Genomic DNA, 22,104 nt, shown 5'->3' with positions numbered 1-22,104 from the left:
CAGACACTATAACTTAGAATACCGCCCATATAGAGAATTTGAGCAAGGTTCCATTACTCACCGCAATCAAAACATGGTTCATAATATAGCAAGTACAATTTGAATCAAAACAAACACTTTTCAAAACAGTTGATAGGCTGTCTAATACAAAAACTGACTAAAAGAAAAGCTTCTCTTACTCATGTATTTTAGATGCTGTGCTTCTCTTGATGGTATTCCCTAAAAAAAAAAAAAAAATTAAGAAATATGAGTAGTAGTTTTTTTTTTTTGGCCTGACATACGTTTTTAAGAACTGAAGAGTACATATATTTTTCTGTCATGTGTGTTCTGGGTTAAAGCAGCATGGTAGTTGTGCAGCTGATATTTACTATTGTCGTTTAAAAAACCAGACTCATTGCCATTGATTGAGTTGCCATCCCAACTAACAGTGACCCCCTCGGACAGAATAGAACTGCCCCATAGGGTTTCCAAGGCTGTAATCTTTATGGAAGCAGGCTGCATATCCTTCTCCCATGGAGCCAGAGCGGTTGGTGAGTTCAAACCACCAACCTTTTTTTTTCAATCATCTAAGAACTTAACCACTGCTCGACCAGAGCTCCTTAAAGTATAGCTGCCCCATAGGCTTTTTTAGGCTGTGATCTTTATGGAAGCAGATCACCAGGTCTCTCTCCCAAGGAGCCACTGGGTGGATTAGAACTAGCAACTTTTCAGTTAGCAGCTGAGCACTTAACCACTGTGCCTCCAGGGCTCATTTTATTGTTTAGGAAATTGTAATAAATAATCTGTGGAAATGGGAAGGGAATTGCCTATGCTTTTTATATTTTATGATAACGGTAATATACATAGAATTCTTCTACAAGACTATCTCATGTACCTAAATGTCTTAATTTATAAAACATCTTACTTTCAAGAAGGAGCTCTAATACCAAGATTTCTAAGAACTTATTTGAAGAGCTGAGGATTTATCAATCATCTGTACATTCTCTCTCTCTCCATATTTTTTATTACATCTTTAATTGCAACGCACAAGTGTACAATAAAAATAAATAGAGTTATTTGTTTATGGCACATTTTCATATTATCCCTGGATCAAATTAATTCACTGTAGAAGAAAAATTTAACCCAGGGGATCACAAACAAAATGCTTCTGTGGTTTTCATAAAATATATTTAGCACTAACATGTTATTTCAGCCAATATAAATAGTGAATTATCTCAATACATGTGACTATCTGAATTTATAGCATATAATGATATTGTGTGCAGGGATTTTTTAATATCAGTTTTTATAATAAGCTATGTGTTTAATGCAATCACATATTTAAAAATATGTTACAGCTCCCTACAGTTAAAATATATTAGAGTGATGAACTGTATATGTAAAAATGTATTTCAACTATCCATGTTTAATAACTGCACAGTTATATATGAAATTATGCCAAAGTACAAATAGCAGAAGCATACTGGTCTATTAATATGGTATTCATATACCATGGTGTTTTATGTTCTATGCCACTGACAGTTTGTAGAAACTGCCAAGAAACAGTAATTGGAAACAGATTAATGATGAAAAATGAAAAAAACATTAATGAAAACTGAACTCCAGATTAAAGGTTGATTAGGATCCAAAAATGAGTATGTTTGGCTTCACTAGAATAAATACCACAGACTTAGCACGCTCAAGTGTCGAAGTTCAAAGAATACTGAGAGTCTTGTCAGATCTCCTGCATGAAATGAAAAAGTTGGATAAGAATAATTAAATATGAATATAAACAATATATGAATTTTGAGATTATTGCTACAATTGTGTACACTTATTTTCCACAAATATATAATCCTAAGCATAATGTTAAGGTTTATAGTAATATCTCCATTTTTTGTATCATGCAGCTGTGTACATTATTTTCTTGGTCTCTAGGTCTGATTTCCATGCCATAGGTTTTCTTGTCTGTCTTCTTTATTATTCTACTACAACTCAGAAAAAGTACACAGATATTACTGTCTTTGGTTTACAAATGAAAATGCAGAAGTTTGAAAGATTATGCAATTTTTGCCAAATCAATCAGGCAATAAATAACTGATTTAATTGCAAAATACAAAAAATTTTGTTGTTCTTGCTGCTACTGTTGTTTGTGTTTAGTAACTTGTCACTTCACCATGTATCTTTTTTTTAGTATAATGACCTGCATTTATTCGACACTCAATACATTTTGACTGATTAAATTTAAACAAAGCATATTAAATATTCTTAATCAATAAATTAATCTTATGAATATATAATAAATTCATGTAGTAATATTTGAGAATTGTTATGCAATTACATTTAATAACCAATAACAACAAAATTATAAACATAACTGATATTTAGATAAGAATGAAGGGATGTCAAAGTACTTGAAATTAAGTTTAAAAAACCTAGAGGCAAATATATTTAAAAAATTTTTTTTTTCCTTCTTTCTTTCTACCCTCATTGATGTTGTCTGTTGACTTCCTTTGTGGTTGGAAAATTCTGAATTTCTCTCTTTCTCTCTGTCTGTCCCTCCCTCCCTCCTTCTTTACTTCCTTTTTTTTTTATTTTATAAAAAAGTTTAGATGAAGCTTTAAATTTGTGCAATCATTTACAAAGGAATTTGAAAATGGCTAACAAGTAAAAATTCACAGCATTAAGATAACATTTTTGGAATGCTTTTTTAATTTTTTTTTAAATTTGTGTATGTTCAGAGTTCTAGTATTCTCCTCACTAAACTTCTAAAATTGATGTTTCCATGTCAATGGTACATTTGCCAAAACTAAGTACCTACAATGTGCACAATATTGTTAACTAAACTACAGATTGTATTCATGTTTTATAGAATTTTTTTCATTTTTTTCCTTTTCAGGATCCAGTACAGGATACCATCTTTCATTATTTTATTATGTCTCTTAGTCTCCTCCAATCTGTGACATTTTCTCTGTATTTCCTTGTCTTTCATGACCGAGGTGATTTTGAAAATATTCGTGAAATATTTTGTAGAATGTCTTTCAGTTTGGGCTTTCATGATGTTTTCTGGTGATTAGGCTGAAATTGTGGTCTTGGGAACAAATATCACTGAGCTGAATATTCCTTCTCATTGTACTGTATCAATAAATATATGATAACAACATGGCTAATAATAATTAATGATGTTTAACTTTACCACTTGATTAAGGTGATTTCTACAAGGTTTTACACTTCAATTTTTTTTTTTTTTTCCTCTTTTAACTTTTATTTCTGGAAGTGGTTCTCTAAATCCTGCACACACTCAGTGAGAGAAGAATTAAGTTCCAACTACTAACGTGGGTATTGACATAAATTGTTTGGAATCCTTCTGTAAGGAAGCTATTTCCCTTGTCCTCCACTTATTTATTTATTTATTTTTTCCACTTATTTACTCACATCAGTGCAGGTTGTTGTTGTTATTAGGTGCCGTTGAGTTGGTTCTAACTAATAGTGACCCTATGTACAACAGAACAAAATGCTGACTACTCCTCCTCCATCCTCATAACAGTTGTTGTATTTAAGCACATTGTTGCAACCACTCTGTCAATCCATCTCACCGCATGTCTTCCTCTTTTTCGTTGGCCCTCTACTTCACTGAGCATGATGTCCTTCTCCAGGGACTGGTCTATCCTGAAAACATGTCCAAAGTGTGTGAGACATAGTTTTGCTATCCATGCTTCTAAGGAACATTCTGGTATCAGTGTAAACTACAGGATATTTGTTTTAGTTTTTGGTTATAATCCAAACCTATTTTTTTTTTTTTCCTTATATTGACAAATGGAATGTCCCTAAGTTTGTTCCTATTTTTTTTTTTTAATCTGTTTTGTTTTGTGTCAATATGACCTCACATTTTTATTTCTTATACCAGAATTTGTCAGTTGGTGTCTCGCTTTTCTGGAGTTTTAGACCCTGTACTCTCTGTTTATTTAGCTAATTTTTCCTTATTGCTTTCAAACAGATGAAGCAGATAATTTCTGCCTTTTACCTGATGGTTTTCCAGGTAGTTATCTGGTCACCCATCTGCCACTAGCTGCCTCATCCCACATTTGTATGTATATTCATTTAATTTCTTAATGCACATCTTTTTAAGTATTAGATTTGCCCTTATATCCTTCGTAATGAAGAGTCTGATTATGTTTTTTTTTTTTTTGATTTGTTTGTTTTGATACTTGACTGCTCCCAGCTTTTAAGTCTCCTTCTCCCTTCCCCTTGTGATCCATAAGCTGGTAAGAAAGCCTGGATGTTCCCTCCTTTGGTGCCTGGAGAGGTTGAAACCACATTGGTTCCTAACTGCACCAGGAAACTTCTCCTCTAACCAAAATAAAAATCCAGGCCAATCTCCCTTCCCAACACTCTTAACTCTCTCAAGCCATTTCTGGACCTGCTCTGTTCTTACAAAAGACAAAAAACATTATTTATATAATAAACTTATTTTACCCTTCTGGGATGTGTGTGTGTGTTGTCATCAGTATTGACATGGAAGCTAAATTTGGTGTAGAAGACACTTCCTGATCCTGTGGGGTTACCTCAATAATGACAACAATAATGACACTAGATAATGATACCTTCTTTATTTTTATGTATCATTATTTATAGCTAACTTTGAGTGTGTATTTGTGCTGTATTTTAAAAATCCTTTCCTAGGATTATTATGTATAATTTCGAGAGGTTTAGTATTTTGTCTTTCAAATTTGTGTTCATAAACAAACTGGAATTTATTTTGGCTTATGGTGTGAAGTTGGGCCCATATATATATATATTTATATTTTAACTAAAAATACTAGTTTCTTACCATTATCCTGCAGAATGACACTTACAGTAAAGGGTCAATATGTGTGAGATTGTTTCTTAATTTTCTTATTTATTATTCCTTAATCGTGTGTTAGCTTAATTACTCTAATTATATAATACTTTATTATACCTGCTGGAGCAAGTTAACCTGACTTTTTTTTTTATTCTATAAGACTAAAACAGATACTTGTACAGTAATGTTCATTGCAGCACTACTCACAATAACTGAAAGTTGGAAATAAACTAAATGCCTGTCAATGTGTGAATCAATAAACAAAATGTGGTATGTACATACAATGGAATACTACTCCACCAGGAAGAGAAATGAAGTCTTGCTACATGTGACAATATGGATGGATCTTGAATATATTATATCAAATAAAATAAGTCAACCACAAAAGAATACTGAATGATCTCACTTATATTAAAAAAAAAAAAAAAAGAATAGACAAATATATAGAGACTAAAGTTTATTAGTTTGTATATAGAAGACAAAGTTTATTACTGGGGGTGGGGGGGAAGAAGGGGTTATTTCTTATGGAATACTGAGTTTTGGTTTACAGAGGTAGAAAAATTCACATTGATTAAGGGTAGGGTTGCACAGCAGATTAATGAAATTGCTGTCAATAAATTGTACACCTATAAAAAGTTGAATTGAAAAATGTTAGATATATTGACATCAAAGACAGAAAAAAAAAAAAAAAACAACTAGCTGTTGAGGCTGCTTATGTATTACCAAACATCTCATGGGATTTGGTTCCTATGTTTAAGATCATGGTTTCATGGGGCATCTCAATTAATTGACCTAATAACGTGTTTAGTGCTTCTTCTCTACCTTTTAGTTCATTACTTACTGCCTGGTGTCATAAAAGTTTGCTAGTGTTCATCCAAGTCACAACAACTTATCTCTATTTGCCTGGAGCAACAGAGGAAGAAGAACAGTCAGGAATAGGAGGAGGAAATGGAAAGTGAGGTTATTGCCTACGTAAACAACTGCCTCCTTTGTAGAGACCAGAAGAACTGGATGGTGCCTGGCCACCATTACTGAATATTTTGATCAAAGACTCTATACAAGGATCCTGATCAAAAAGGGGAAAATGTAGAACAGAATTTCAAATTCTCATAGAATCCAGACTTTATAGAGCCAGGGAGACTGAATGAACCACTGAAACTATTATCCTGAAATAATCTTTAAACCTTAAATATTCCCTGAAGTCTTCTTAAAACCAAAAAGGTAATTTAGCGTAACTGGTAAAGAAGGTCTACCTTGAATATTGTGCTTTCTTAAGATCTATGTATATGGAATCAAATCTAAAACAGTAATTCCTAAGATTAGATAGGAAACCTAGGGTGCACTAAGTTTATGTTAATGTGGGAGAAACAAATTGGAAAATGAGGGTGGAAATGGTTGCACAAGTGAAAGAATGTAATCAATATCATTGAATTGTACATATAAAAATTGTTGAATTGGTATATGCTCTGCTGTGTATATTCTCAAAAACAACAACGGAAATAAATTATTAAAGAAAATGTCTGCCACAAGATTTTCCATTGCACGTGTTTTCTCAGCATAATGCTAATATCCTTGTCATTAAGTGGTGGTCTTAAGGGTACATTCCGTTTGAATTGGGGTAGGATTAGGACTATAGTAGAATGCTATGTGATTTCCAAGAATAGGTCATAAAAGGTTATTTTCTTTTTTGGTCCTTTCTTTATGGGACACTCCCTTTAGAACCCAAACACAATGTTGTAAGAAAGTCCAGAATACATGCTGAGTTCATTTGTAGATGTTTTGTCTGACATTTCTCGTAGCGAGCCCAGCAGATATTCTGCACTAACTACCAGATATCTGAGTGAAGCTGTCCCTCAGTCACAGCCTGACTGCAGCTACATAGTATAACTCATGTAGGAAACACCAAGATGGGAGCCATTGACCCCAAGAACTATGAAACAAAACTGTAAGATATTTGTTGTTTTAACCACAATGTTTCAGAGTGATTTGTTCTGCAGCATGGGATAACCAGAATACCAAATTTTTGGAAATGTGGAACAGGAAAACTCTAATAGACCCCTGGTAGAAATATAAATTAATATCTCCACTTTTGAAACCAGTTAAGAATTATCTAATATTTTTGAGGAGTCCCTGGATCATGAATACAGTTTAAGTGTTTGGCTGCTAACTGAAAATTTTGCAATTTAAGCTCAACCATATGTGCCTTGAAAGAAAGGCCTAGTGATTTATGTTCAAAAAAATAAGCCAGTGAAAACCCTGTGGAGTAGAGTTCTATTCTGACAGACACACATGGGGGCTCCATGAGTCACAATCAACTGTACGGCAACTTTTAAAAAAAAATTGTTTTTAATATTTTTGAAGATGCATGTATTTATGACTCAGCATTCTGCTCTTAGTTAGATACTCCAAAGAAACAGTACACTTGTGCAGTATAATATAAACAGGAATTTTCAAGCTAGCATTGTCTATAATATCTAAATATAGAAACAAATCCACATCAACCACTGAAGGGTTAAACAAATTGTAGAGTCAAATAATAAAATTCAATGAAGAAGAATGAATTACTTGCAGCAATGGATGAACTATTCAAACAAAATGTTAGGGGAAGGAAGGATGACTCAAGGAAGTACTCAACATGATTTCATTTCTATGAAGTTGAAAAGTAGCAGGAACTAATCAAAACAATTTAGCAGTGAATATATATATATATATGATAGTAGTAGCTAAAGCAACAATTATTCTTTTTAAGGAACAGCATTAAAAAAAAAAAAAACCCTCTAAAGTTTGATTACATGAAAAGAACAGAATAAAAATTGTATGATTACAAAGAAAAAAATTGTCATTATCTAAACCTCAAACTTAGGTGCTTTCTTCATTGTAGTTGTACAAAAATAAAATTAGCAATAATTTAGATATGTGAATTATCCCATCCTGAATACTGAAAATATTAAGAGAGTTTTTAAAATACTTTACCCTATGTCAGAAGTTTACTATACTTATTGCAGATAACTGCTTGGTGTTCACAAAAAATCCCTTCCCTATTTTCCTAATTATGACAAATTATCACCAAAATTAGAGATGTAAACCAACAAACATTATTATATCACAGTTTCTTGGGCCAGAAATATGAGAGTGGTTTATCTGAGTCATCAGACTGTAAGTCTCTCACAAGACTATACTCCAGGTCCTAACTGGTTACTGCAGTCTTCTCGAAACCCAACAGGGAGCAGGTGTGCTTTTAAGCTCAGTCATTTGGCTGTTGCCATGATTCAGTTCTTCCTCGAATTTGTATAACCTCATCTTAGAAGCCTTAACCCATTCCTTTTGCCATGTTCTGTTCATGAGAACCAAGTCATCAGATCCAGCACACACTCAAGGGGAGTGGGTTACATAGGATGTGAAACCAGGAGGCAGGGATCACTGGGAGACATTTTACAAGCTGACCACTACATCTGAGTTTACCACTAGGTCAAATTTCTCTGTGTTTCTTAAAGCTAAGTGTTTCGTATGACTGAGTTGGGCCAATGAAGAACAGAACATTACTGTCACAAGACTTTTTAGAAACAAGCAAGTATTTTTCCATGCCCTTTTTTCATGAATGTACCTGAATGATGACAGTGTTTTGGTCCTGTGGATAAAAGAATAACAACATGGTAGATCTTGGGCCTTTGAATTGCCACGTGTAACAAAGGTGCCTGCAAAGAAGCTTGGAATGTTGAATTGCCACATATAGGAGGGACACCTGCCTTAAATTATTATGTTATGACTACAACTCCATTATGCTGTATTCATTATACACATGGGAGTTTATTTGTTACCACAGTTAAACCTACTCTAAATAACACCAAATCTTGCAATTTGAAGTGAAATGTTACGGTATCGGTAATATAAAATACGTGGCATTGCTTGAACAGTTCACTGGCAGAGATTGACTAAGCAAATTAATCAGGCTAAAAAATGGAGTTATGAGTTATCCAGCTACAATATATGTGACAACATGTTTGCTAGTGAAAACTCGGAAGCTGGAATAAATGGATACTTGTTTCTAACCCTACAGGAAGTTAGAAAGAGTCAGAATACTTGTGTGTGCTAATTACCACTTGTTGATTGGGGAAGTTTTATAAAAAAAGATGACTCAGGTAAGAACTTGAGATATGAAATGAAAAAGGAGGGTCTAGATTTCTAGTCCTGCAGGATGTGGAAAAGTCAGGCATTTCTAGACAGATCCAAAAGACCAGAAAATAACACTTTGAGCAAACAAAAAAACAAAAACAAATCCATTATTTTAAGACCTTTCAGTGAAATGAAGATTTTCCACCTTGGAGAAAATATCAGATTAAATGTAGTGCCTTGTCACAATCCTATTTGTCTTAGACGTCTTCAAAGTATGCACATTTAAACAGGGGCTAGGGGATGGTGTGGGAAGATAAGGAGGCAAAGAAATACAGCAAATGAGAATAATATATAGGAAAGAATTTCGAATGTGGCTACAGGGACCTGAATACAAGTAGAATTGACAGGAAATAACTAGGAGAAAATTGTCTAGACTTCTACTCAGTTTTTCAGAAAATAGAATTGTCAAGGAAACCATAAGCAAAGCCTAAAAATTTTCTTTGATTTTTTTATACAAAAAAACTACATATATATATACACACACACATATATATCAGAATAAAGACAGAATAAAAACTGAGAACTGTATAGCCCACAAGGAGGGCATACTCTGGAATGTCCACACACCCATGTCATATGAGGGCATGGAGCTCACTTGATGATAATTATGTCCCAGAGAGCACAGCAGGGGCTAATCAAGAGAAATAGACAAAGAGGTTCCTTCCAAAAAGCAGATACAAGTTCTAGTTAAAGAATTTCCTCCGTTTTGGCTTTTAATTGAGTTCAGTCTATGACATAACCCAATGTGAATAGAAATAATATATGTTCTTTTTAGGCCAAGGATTTTAGGAAGAGTATATTCCTGTCCACACTGTCTCTCATCTCAGTGGCTAGAAGAGAAGCAATTAACTACTAAGTATTGTGGAACCACCTTAAGGTAGGAACTATTTTCCTAAATAACTTTATTATGAAGAATAGTCTTCTAACTAGGAAAATATACACCACTATGGTATATGAACAAAATATAAACTTCTATTTTGTTTAAGTCATTGCTCATCTGATGATTTATTTATTAAATTATACTTGTTTACCTTAACCACTAACATAGATTGCTTATTAGGTGTGTAGAAAGGGTGATAGTGTTGGTGGCGGTGATGGTGTGGTGGTGCTGTGCATTTGTATTTGTGTGTATTGGGGAGGGTAGTGAGTATATTGGAAACCCTGGTGGTGTAGTGGTTAAGTACTACGGCTGCTAACCAAAGGGTCAGCCGTTCAAATCTGCCAGGTACTCCTTGGAAACTCTATGGGGCAGTTCTACTCTGTCCTATAGGGTCGCTATGAATCAGAATTGACTCGACAGCACTGGGTACTGGGTTAGTGTGTATATCTACTGTACTTGAGAAAAATTTACTAATCAGCAATTGTCTTTCTGTTCTATGAAGCATAAGTGACAGGAATGCATAATTAAGTATTTTATTAGGCTTTTCATTCCAGGGAAGATTGAAAGGGTGATAGAATATAGAAATTATATAGAATTTTTACTGTTGCAAGTAACATATTTTTTAAATGAAATAATTTAAAGGAAATTAGAGAGGCTAATCAAGGTCTCGAGCTGTCTAGGAAATATAAAGTACAAGTCATCTTTGAGAAATGAAAATTCTACTAAGTTAAATGTGTTTATATATGTATATATTATATATAAACACATTTAACTTTATATATGTATATACATACAAGGCCACATTTAACATATATGTATATGTTATATATATATGCACACACACGATGCCAGAGGTCACATGATAGAATTTTGCAAGAACAATGACTTCTTCATGGCAGATACTTTTTTTCAACAACATAAACTGAGACTATGCACATGAACCATGCCAGATGGAATACACAGGAATCAAATCAACTACATTTGTGGAAAAAGATGATGGAAAATCTCAATATTATCAGTTAAGTACAAGGCCGGGGCCAATTGCAGAACAGACCATTAATTTCTCATATGCAAATTCAAGTTGAACTTGAACCTCAAGAAAATTAGAACAAGTCCATGAAAGCCAAGTATGACCTTCAGTATCACACCTGAATTTAGTGACCATCTCAAGAATAGACTTGACACATTGAACACTAATGACCGAAGACCAGACGAGCTGTGGAATGGCATCAAAAACGTCACACATGAGGAAAGCAAGAGGTTATTAAAAAGACAGGAAAGAAAGAAAGACTCTGAAACATGCTCTTGAACACTGAGCAGCTAAAGAAAAAGGAAGAAATGATGAAGTGAAAAGAAAAAATGAACAGAAGATTTCAAAGGGTGACTTGAGAAGACAAAATATTACAATGACATGTGCAAAGAGCTGGAGATAGAAAACCAAAACCGAAGAACACGCTCAGCATTTCTCAAACTGAAAGAACTGAAGAAAAAATTCAAGCCTCTAGTTGCAATACTGAAGGATTCTACGGGAAAAATATTAAACGACCCCAGGAGCATCAAAAGAAGATGGAAGGAACACACAAAGTCATTATGCCAAAAATAATTGGTCGACATTCGTTCACTTCAGGAGGCAGCATGTGACCAGGAACTGATGCTGCTGAAGGAAAAAGTCCAAGCTGCACTGAAGGCATTAGCAAAACACAAGGCTCAAAAATTGATGGAATATCAATTGAGATGTTTCAACAAACAGATGCAGTGCTGAAAGTGCCCACTCATTTATGTCAAGAAATTTGGAAGAGAGCTACTTGGCCAACTAAGTGGAAGAGATCCATATTTATGTGTATTCTCAAGAAAGGTGATCCAAATGAATGTGGAAATTATTAAACAATATCATTAATACCACACTTAAGTAAAATTTTGCTGAAGGTAATTCAAAAGCAGCTGCAGCAGTACATCAATGGGGAACTTCCAGAAATTCAAGCTGGATTCATAACTGTGTGTGGAACCAGGGGTATCACTGCTGATGTCAGATGGATCCTAGTTGAAAGCAGAGAATTCCAGAAAGATGTTTACTTGTGTTTTATTGATTATGGAAAGGCATTCAACTGTGTGGATCACAACAAATTATGGATAACATTGTGAAGAATGGTAATTTCAGAAAACTTAATTGTGCTCGTGAAGAACTTGTACACAGATCAAGAAGCAGTTGTTTGAACAGAACAAGGGGATACTACATGGTTTAAAGTCAGGAAAGGAGGGTGTCAGGCTTGTATCCTTTTACCATATCTATTTAATCTGTATGCTAAGCAAATAACCTGAGAAGCCGGACTACATGAAGAAGATCGGAGCATCAGGATTGTAGGAAGACTCATTAACAGCCTGCATTATACAGAAGACACAACTTTGCTTGCTGAAAGTGAAGAGGATTTTAAGCACTTACTGATGAATATCAAAGACCACAGCCTTTAGTATGGATCACACCTTAACATAAAGAAAACAAAAATCCTCACAACTGGACCAGTAAGCAACACCATGATAAACAGAAATGATTGAAGTTATCAAGGATTTCATTTTACTTGGATCCACAATCGACACACATGGAAGCAGCAGTCAAGAAATCAAGAGACGCATTGCGTTGAGCACATCTGCTTCAAAAGACCTCCTTAAAGTGTTAAAAAGCAAAGATGTCACCTTGAAGACTAAGGTGCACCTGACTCAAGCCATGGTGTTTTCAATCACCTCATATGCATGCGAAAGCTGGACAATGAATAAGGAAGACCGAAGAAGAATTCACGCCTTTGAATTGTGGTGTTGCTGAAGAATGTTGAATACACCATGGACTGCCAAACAAATGAAAAAAATTGTTTTGGAAGAAATATAACGGGATATTCCTTAGAAGCAAGGATGGCAAGACTAGGTCTCACATACTTGGACATATTCTCAGGAGGGATCAATCCGTGGAGAAGGACGTCATGCTTAGCAAGGTTGAAGGTCAGTGAAAAAGAGGAAAACCCTCAATGATATGGACAGCATTTGTGATATAGTCCTTTTAATCATACCAGAAAAAAAAAAAAAAAAAGATCTGGTTGGTTTGCTTCATCATCTGCTCTGATATTGTGAACTCCAACTACTTCTCATATATCTTTTATGTTTTATGATACTTAAAGTGTGTGAGGAGCCCTAGTGGTGCACTGGTTAAGAGCTTAGCTGCTAACCAAAAAGGTCAGGAGTTTGAATCCACCAGCAACTCCTTGGAAACCCTGTGGGGCAGTTCTATTCTGTCCTGTAGGGTCTTTATGAGTCAGAATCAACCAGCTAGCAACAGCTTTGTTTTTTTTCGTTTGTTTGTTCGATTTTGGTTTTAAAGTGTTTGAGAAGAGCCCTCCTACTATAAAGCTGAGCTACAGAGTTAAGAGAATTAATAACTGTTGATTAGCCATTATAATAATCCACAATAACATAGAAATACACAAACCTATTTTTAACATAGCTGAATATCTTTTAATGTATTCCCTGTTCCACCTCCCTAAGAAAATAGATAATGATGTGACAGAAAACAAAAATTTATTTTTAGGACAAAAATCTCTGTCATGTGAAGTAGCCCTCAAAACATCTGGCCATACAATTGTAGAACACCTTCCCTACTAATTTCAGAGGGAGAGGAAAACCAGTGGTAGCCACCTAGAGGAAAATGGCCACAAATGAAAACAACCTATAGGTAGAAGAAATAAACAGTAACTATATATATTTTTTTTTTTTTTTTTTTTATAATTGAAGGCACAAAGGTACTTTAAGAGCAGTGGGCACAAGAACAGAGAGCCTCCAATGCTGCAGGCCAGAGCTCTGTTTACACCTGAATATCCTTTCATCAAGGACTCTCTAAAGGGAATAATAAGAGATAAGTAAAAATGTTCTAGGAGCTTATTAATATTTTATTCTCTCTTCAGATATCATAATTACTCTCATTTCTAATTCACAACACAACCTGAGGTATGACTCTCTCCCATATGTTTCAGTGGCACTAATTATTTCTGAAGTTCCCAGTGAGAAACCACAAATAAAACTTATATGTGGTGCTCATTAAACAGACTCTCCAGAATCTTCAGTGGACTGAAATGCATAACATACTCGTTAAAGAACTGCAATGCCGAGTGGGTGAGCCTCATAGAGCGTCATAGTTTCATCTGCCTGGTCTTTTTATTCTGAAAGAACGAAAATCAAATAAAGAAACACACATACAACCTATAACACAAACAAAATATTAACCTCTCTCTCAAACACACCTACGAAACTTCAAAGGTCTGTTAATATACTAGCATAGAACATGTTCTACTTGATAGCCGATTATGCTGAACAGATAGGGGATTTTGATATTAAAAGGCTTCTGTTAATTCTGTTAAAGAAGATTTGTATTTTTCTTTTTTTAAAAAAAGATAATTTAATTTTTTTTGTTTGAACAGATGTATATTAATAAAGAATATCACTAAACTTTTCAACCAATACTTGAAATGTAGTTGAATTTTCATTGATGATTTATCATATCCTATAAACTCCCCCCTCCCCCTGCCAGCCAGAAGTGGGACACACAGGAAGTATCAAAAATGAATCCTTTGCTTTTCAATTTTACATTTTCAGGTCACAGGTAGATTTCTGCAGATCTCATAACTAGAGTCTCTCTCTCTCTGCTACTAAATCATGCTGTAAACCCTGTTCAATTTTGAAAATAACTTTCTACTTTTCACATTATTTAGTGATACACAATTCTTTTCTAGTTCATATATAGTATATTAAATAACACACAATTACCAATAAAATATTAACACATAATATTTATTGAGGGTTTATACTATGCCGGACATCATTCTAAAGTGCTTTAGACTTATTAATTCAGGTATTTCTTCAAGCAAACAAGGAAACAAACAAAAATCTTGTGGACTAGATATTGTATTACCTGCCTAGTTTACAAGAAAGAAAAAAAAGAGAAAGTTGTGAAATCAGATAGCTCAACAGCAGAGGCTTTCTTCTTAACCAGAGTAGCCACTCTGATATTCAAGTTTATGTTCAGAAATGTATCACTATTTCAAAAGTGAGTTCTATGAACTGTTCCAAAATCACCTCGGTAACAGCATAAAATTTAATTTTACTGAATCAAAATCTCTGAGGTTGGCACTTGGGGATTTTGATTATAAATTAAGGGGTCATGTAAATTTTTTTTTAAATGGGCTCCAACAAACTGTTTTTGTTGGAGCAAAAATTTCCAGGACTCAGGCTGCTTTATTCACCAGCTTAGCGCATGTTTTGATTCATGCAAACAATCAAACCTCCCCCATTTCAATACTTTGCATGTGAAATGGATTTAAATTATGCACCATGTTTATCAAAAAAGTTGTTAGGTGCCATGGAGTCATTCAGACTCCTAGTGACCTTACGTTTAACCAAATGAAACATTGCTTCGTCCTGTGCCATCCTCACAATAGTAGGTATCTTTGAGTCTGTTGTTACAGCTACTGCGTAAACCTATGTGGTTGAGGGTCTTGATCACTTTTAATGACCCTCTACTTTACCACCATTGCCATCCAGTCAATTCTGACTCATAGCAACCCTGTAGGACAGAGTAGAACAGCCCCATAGGGTTTCCAAGGCTGTAAATCTTTACAGAAGCAGACTGCCACGTCTTCCTCCCGTGAAAATGTATTAGGGAAGAAAAACAAAATATCTTCTGCGAGTAAATAATCTTTGTTCTATAGGTAATATACTAGAAGCGGAGATGACTTTAAATGTATTCTACATTTCTCTAAAATTTGGCTGGGTATGATTACATAGAATATAGAGACATCAGAAATAACTGCTTCAGGAAGAAGTGTGGTAGAATTTTTTTTTTTTTCTGCTGCCGCAAAAATAGCAAAATTTATTTCTCCTGTAAAATTAAATAGCTGAAAAAAAGTTGAGATTTTTTGAGGGCAATACGACAGGTGGTGTATTTGTCAGCAAAACGTACACGGTGAGCAGGTTTGGAGGAATGTTCAGTTAATACCATGTAAGAATCTGAAGGGAATTTTCCATGTGATTCAAGTGTCAGACCAAGAGAAAAAGCTAACAGAGCCAGAATTTCTAATTCCAAAGAACAACAGAGCGAGAGGCAACATGAAGTATAACCAAAAATCTAAACCGTTGCCATCAAGTTGATTTCAACTCATAATGACCCTGTAGGACAGACTAGAACTGCCCCATAAGGTTTCCATGGAGCGGCTGGTGGATTCAAACTGCTGATCTTTTGGGTTAGCAGTCGGAGCTTTTAATCATGGTGCCACCAGGGCTCCATAAACTACTCTGAGAGAAATATTTTAATTAGAATCAATACTATTCAGTGTGAGAATTTGCTTGAGTTGCCTGTGTTAAATGAGTATCAGGCTAGTTTTCTGACCTTTTGTAAACTGGAACTCTGAACTTTTTTGTAAAATGTGGATGTATTCAGGGTTGCTAGATAAAATACAGGACACCCAGTTAATTTAATAATTTAATACCTAGAGGCATATATTCTGTTCACATTTAGATTTTTCTGTGTTTCATATTTAGATTTTTCTATGTTAAGAAGATAATTTGACTGTGTGAATCATAACAAATTATGAATAACTTTTTTTTATTAACTTTTATTGAACTTCAAGTGAATGTTTACAAATCAAGTCAAACTGTCACATATAAGTTTATATACACCTTACTCCGTACTCCCACTTGCTCTCCCCCTAATGACTCAGCCCTTCCAGTCTCTCGTGACAATTTTGCCAGATTCCAACTCTCTCTATCCTCCCATCCCCCCTCCAGACAGGAGATGCCAACACAGTCTCAAGTGTCCACCTGATACAAATAGCTCACTCTTCATCAGCATCTCTCTCCTACCCACTGTCCAGTCCCTTCCATGTCTGATGAGTTGTCTTCGGGAATGGTTCCTGTCCTGGGCCAACAGAAGGTTCGGGGACCATGACCACCGGGATTCCTCTAGTCTCAGTCAGACCATTAAGTATGGTCCTTTTGTGAGAATTTGGGGTCTGCATCCCACTGATCTCCTGTTCCCTCAGGGGTTCTCTCTTGTGCTCCATCAGGACAGTCATCGGTTGTGGCCGGGCACCAACTAGTTCTTCTGGTCTCAGGATGATGTAGGTCTCTGGTTCATGTGGCCCTTTCTGTCTATTGGGCTCTTAGTTATCCTGTGACCTTGGTGTTCTTCATTTTCCTTTGATCCAGGTGGGTTGAGACCAATTGCATCTCAGATGGCCGCTTGTTAGCATTTAAGACCCCAGACGCCACATTTCAAAGTGGGATGCAGAATGTTTTCATAATAGAATTATTTTGCCAATTGACTTAGAAGTCCCCTGAAACCATGGTCCCCAAACCCCTGCCCGTGCTCCCCTGACCTTTGAAGCATTCAGTCTATCCTGGAAACTTCTTTGCTTTTGGTCCAGTCCAGTTGAGCTGACCTTCCATGTATTGAGTATTGTCCTTCCCTTCACCTAAAGCAGTTCTTATCTACTAAATAATCAGTAAAAAACCCTCTCCCACCCTCCCTCCCTCCCCCCCTCGTAACCACAAAAGTATGTGTTCTTCTCAGTTTATACTATTTCTCAAGATCTTATAATAGTGGTCTCATACAATATTTGTCCTTTTGCCTCTGACTAATTTCGCTCAGCGTAATGCCTTCCAGATTCCTCCATGTTATGAAATGTTTCACAGATTCGTGACTGTTCTTTATCGATGGGTAGTATTTCATTATGTGAATATACCAAAATTTATTTAACCATTCGTCCGTTGGTGGACACCTTGGTTGCTTCCAGCTTTTTGCTATTGTAAACAGAGCTGCAATAAACATGGGTGTGCATATATCTGTTTGTGCGAAGGCTCTTATTTCTCTAGGCTATATTCCGAGGAGTGGGATTTCTGGGTTGTATGGTAGTTCTATTTCTAACTGTTTAAGATAACGCCAGGTGGATTTCCAAAGTGGTTGTATCATTTTACATTCCCACCAGCAGTGTATAAGAGTTCCAATCGCTCCACAGCCTCTCCAACATTTATTATTTTGTGTTTTTTGGACGAATGCCAGCCTTGTTGGAGTGAGATGGAATCTCATCGTAGTTTTAATTTGCATTTCTCTAATAGCTAATGATCGAGAGCATTTTCTCATGTATCTGTTAGCTGCCTGAATATCTTCTTTAGTGAAGTGTATGCTCATATCCTTTGCCCACTTCTTGATTGGGTTGTTTGTCTTTTTGTGGTTGAGTTATAACAGAATCATATAGATTTTAGAGATCAGGCGCTGGTCAGAGAAGTCATAGCTGAAAATTCTTTCCCAGTCTGTAGGTGGTCTTTTTACTCTTTTGGTGAAGTCTTTAGATGAGCATAGGTGTTTGATTTTTAGGAGCTCCCAGTTATCGGGTTTCTCTTCGTCATTTTTGGTAATGTTTTGTATTTTGTTTATGCATTGTATTAGGGCTCCTAAGGTTGTCCCTATTTTTTCTTCCATGATCTTTATCATTTTACTCTTTATGTTTAGGTCTTTGATCCACTTGGAGTTAGTTTTTGTGCATGGTGTGAAGTATGGGTCCTGTTTCATTTTTTTGCAAATGGATATCCAGTTATGCCAGCACCATTTGTTAAAAAGACTCTCTCTTCCCCAATTAACTGACACTGGGCCTTTGTCAAATATCAGCTGCTCATATGTGGATGGATTTATATCTGGGTTCTCATTTCTGTTCCATTGGTCTATGTGCCTGTTGTTGTACCAGTATCAGGCTGTTTTGAGAACTGTGGTTGTATAATAGGTTCCGAAATCAGGTAGAGTGAGGCCTCCCACTTTCTTCTTCTTTTTCAGTAATGCTTTTCTTATCCGAGGCTTTTTTCCCTTCCATATGAAGTTGGTGATTTGTTTCTCCATCACATTAAAAAATGACATTGGAATTTGGATCGGAATTGCATTGTATGTGTAGATGGCTTTTGGTAGAATAGGCATTTTTACTATGTTAAGTCCTTCTATCCATGAGCAAGGTATGTTTTTCCACTTAAGTAGGTCCCTTTTAGTTTCTTGCACTAGTACTTTGTAGTTTTCTTTGTATAGGTCTTTTACATCTTTGGTAAGATTTATTCCTAAGTATTTTATCTTCTTGGGGGCTACTGTGAATGGTATTGATTTGGTGATTTCCTCTTCGATGTTCTTTTTGTTGATGTAGAGGAATCCAAGTGATTTTTGTATGTTTATCTTATAACCTGAGACTCCGCCAAACTCTTCTATTAGTTTCAGTAGTTTTCTGGAGGATTCCTTAGGTTTTCTGTGTATAAGATCATGTCATCTGCAAATAGAGAAAATTTTACTTCCTCCTTGCCAATCTGGATGCCCTTTATTTCTTTGTCTAGCCTAATTGCTCTGGCTAGGACCTCTAGCACAATGTTGAATAAGAGCGGTGATAAAGGGCATCCTTGTCTGGTTCCCATTCTCAAGGGAAATGCTTTCAGGCTCTCTCCATTTAGAGTGATGTTGGCTGTTGGCTTTGTATAGATGCCCTTTATTATGTTCAGGAATTTTCCTTCAATTCCTATTTTGGTAAGAGTTTTTATCATAAATGGGTGTTGGACTTTGTCAAATGCCTTTTCTGCATCAATTGATAAGATCATGTGGTTTTTGTCTTTTGTTTTATTTATATGGTGGATTACATTAATGGTTTTTCTAAAATTAAACCAGCCGTGCATACCTGGTATAAATCTCACTTGGTCATGGTGGATTAATTTTTTGATATGTTGTTGAATTCTGTTGGCTAGAATTTTGTTGAGGATTTTTGCATCTATGTTTATGAGGGATATAGGTCTGTAATTTTCTTTTTTTGTCATGTCTTTACCTGGTTTTGGTATCAGGGAGATGGTGGCTTCATAGAATGAGTTAGGTAGTATTCTGTCATTTTCTACGCTTTGAAATACCTTTAGTAGTAGTGGTGTTAACTCTTTTCTGAAAGTTTGGTAGAACTCTGCAGTAAAGCCATCCGGGCCAGGGTTCTTTTTTGTTGGGAGTTTTTTGATTACCGTTTCAATCTCTTTTTTTGTTTTGGGTCTATTTAGTTGTTCTACTTCTGAATGTGTTAGTTTAGATAGATAGTGTTTTTCCAAGAATTCATCCATTTCCTCTAGGTTTGTAAATTTGTTAGCGTGCAATTTTTCGTAATAATCTGATATGATTCTTTTAATTTCAGTTGGGTCTGTTGTGATGTGTCCAATCTCTTTTCTAATTCGGGTTATTTGTTTCCTTTCCTGTATTTCTTTAGTCAGTCTAGCCAATGGTTTATCAATTTTGTTAATTTTTTCAAAGAACCAGCTTTTGGCTTTGTTAATTCTTTCAATTGTTTTTCTGTTCTCTAATTCGTTTTTTTTTTTTTTTAATTCATTTAGTTCAGCTCTAATTTTTATTATTTGTTTTCTTCTGGTGCCTGATGGATTCTTTTGTTGCTCACTTTCTATTTGTTCAAGTTGTAGGGACAGTTCTCTGATTTTGGCTCTTTCTGCTTTTTGTATGTGTGCGTTTATCGATATAAATTGACCTCTGAGCACTGCTTTCACTGTGTCCCAGAGGTTTTGATAGGAAGTATTTTCATTCTCGTTGCATTCTATGAATTTCCTTATTCCCTCCTTGATGTCTTCTATAACCCAGTCTTTTTTCAGGAGGGTATTGTTCAGTTCCCAAGTATTTAATTTCTTTTCCCCAAATTTTTTTTTCTGTTATTGATTTCCACTTTTATGGCCCTGTGTTCTGAGAAGATGCTTTGTAATATTTCGATGTTTTGGATTCTGCAAAGGTTTGTTTTATGACTTAGTATGTGGTCTATTCTAGAGAATGTTCCATGTGTGCTAGAAAAAAATTTTACTTTGCAGCAGTTAGGTGGAGAGTTCTATATAAGTCAATGAGGTCAAGTTGGTTGATTGTTGTAATTAGGTCTTCCGTGTCTCTATTGAGCTTCTTACTCGTTGTCCTGTCCTTCTCTGAAAGTGGTGTGTTGAAGTCTCCTACTATAATTGTGGAGGTATCTATCTCACTTTTCAGTTCTGTTAAAATTTGATTTATGTGTCTTGCAGCCCTGTCATTGGGTGTGTAAATATTTAATATGGTTATATCTTCCTGGTCAATTGTCCCTTTTATCATTATGTAATGTTCTTCTTTATCCTTTGTGGTGGATTTAAGTTTAAAGTCTATTTTGTCAGAAATTAATATTGCTACTCCTCTTCTTTTTTGCTTATTGTTTGCTTGATATATTTTTTTCCATCCTTTGAGTTTTAATTTGTTTGTGTCTCTAAGTCTAAGGTGTGTCTCTTGTAGGCAGCATATAGACGGATCGTGTTTCTTTATCCAGTCTGAGACTCTCTGTCTCTTTATTGGTGCATTTAGTCCATTTACATTCAGTGTAATTATAGATAAGTATGTGTTTAGTGTTGTCATTTTGATGCCTTTTTATGTGTGTTGTTGACAATTTCAATTTTCCACTTACTTTTTTGTGCTGAGACATTTTTCTTTGTAAATTGTGTGTTCCTCATTTTCATAGTGTTTGACTTTATGTTTGCTGAGTCGTTACGTTTTTCTTGGTTTTTATTTTGAGTTTTGCATTTGTTATACCTCTTTGTGGTTACCTTAATATTTACCCCTATTTTTCTAAGTAAAAACCTAACTTGTATTGTCCTATATCGCCTTGTATCCCTCTCCATATGGCAGTTCTGTGCCACCTGTGTTTAGTCCCTCTTTTTGATTTTTGTGATCTTTTACATATAGACTTCAATGATTCCCTGTTTTGAGCTTTTTTTTTTTTTTTAATTAATCTTAATTTGTTTTTGTGATTTACCTATTTGAGTTAATATCAGGATGCTCTGTTCTGTGACCTTGTGTTGTGCTGGTATCTGATATTATTGGTTTTCTGACCAAACAATTTCCTTTAGTATTTCTTGTAGCTTTGGTTTGGTTTTTGTAAATTCTGTTAGCTTGTGTTTATCTGTAAATATCTTAATTTCACCTTCATATTTCAGAGAGAGTTTTGCTGGATATATGATCCTTGGCTGGCAGTTTTTCTCCTTCAGTGCTCTGTATATGTCATGCCATTGCCTTCTTGCCTGCATGGTTTCTGCTGAGTAGTCTGAACTTATTGATTCTCTCTTGTAGGAGACCTTTCTTTTAAACCTGGCTGCTTTTAAAATTTTCTCTTTATCTTTG

The sequence above is a fragment of the Elephas maximus genome, chromosome 14 (genome assembly GCF_024166365.1).
Source record: "Elephas maximus indicus isolate mEleMax1 chromosome 14, mEleMax1 primary haplotype, whole genome shotgun sequence".
Classification (NCBI taxonomy): Eukaryota; Metazoa; Chordata; class Mammalia; order Proboscidea; family Elephantidae; genus Elephas; species Elephas maximus.
The sequence above is the reverse complement of the archived record's forward strand: the minus strand, read 5'-3'. Positions refer to the sequence as shown.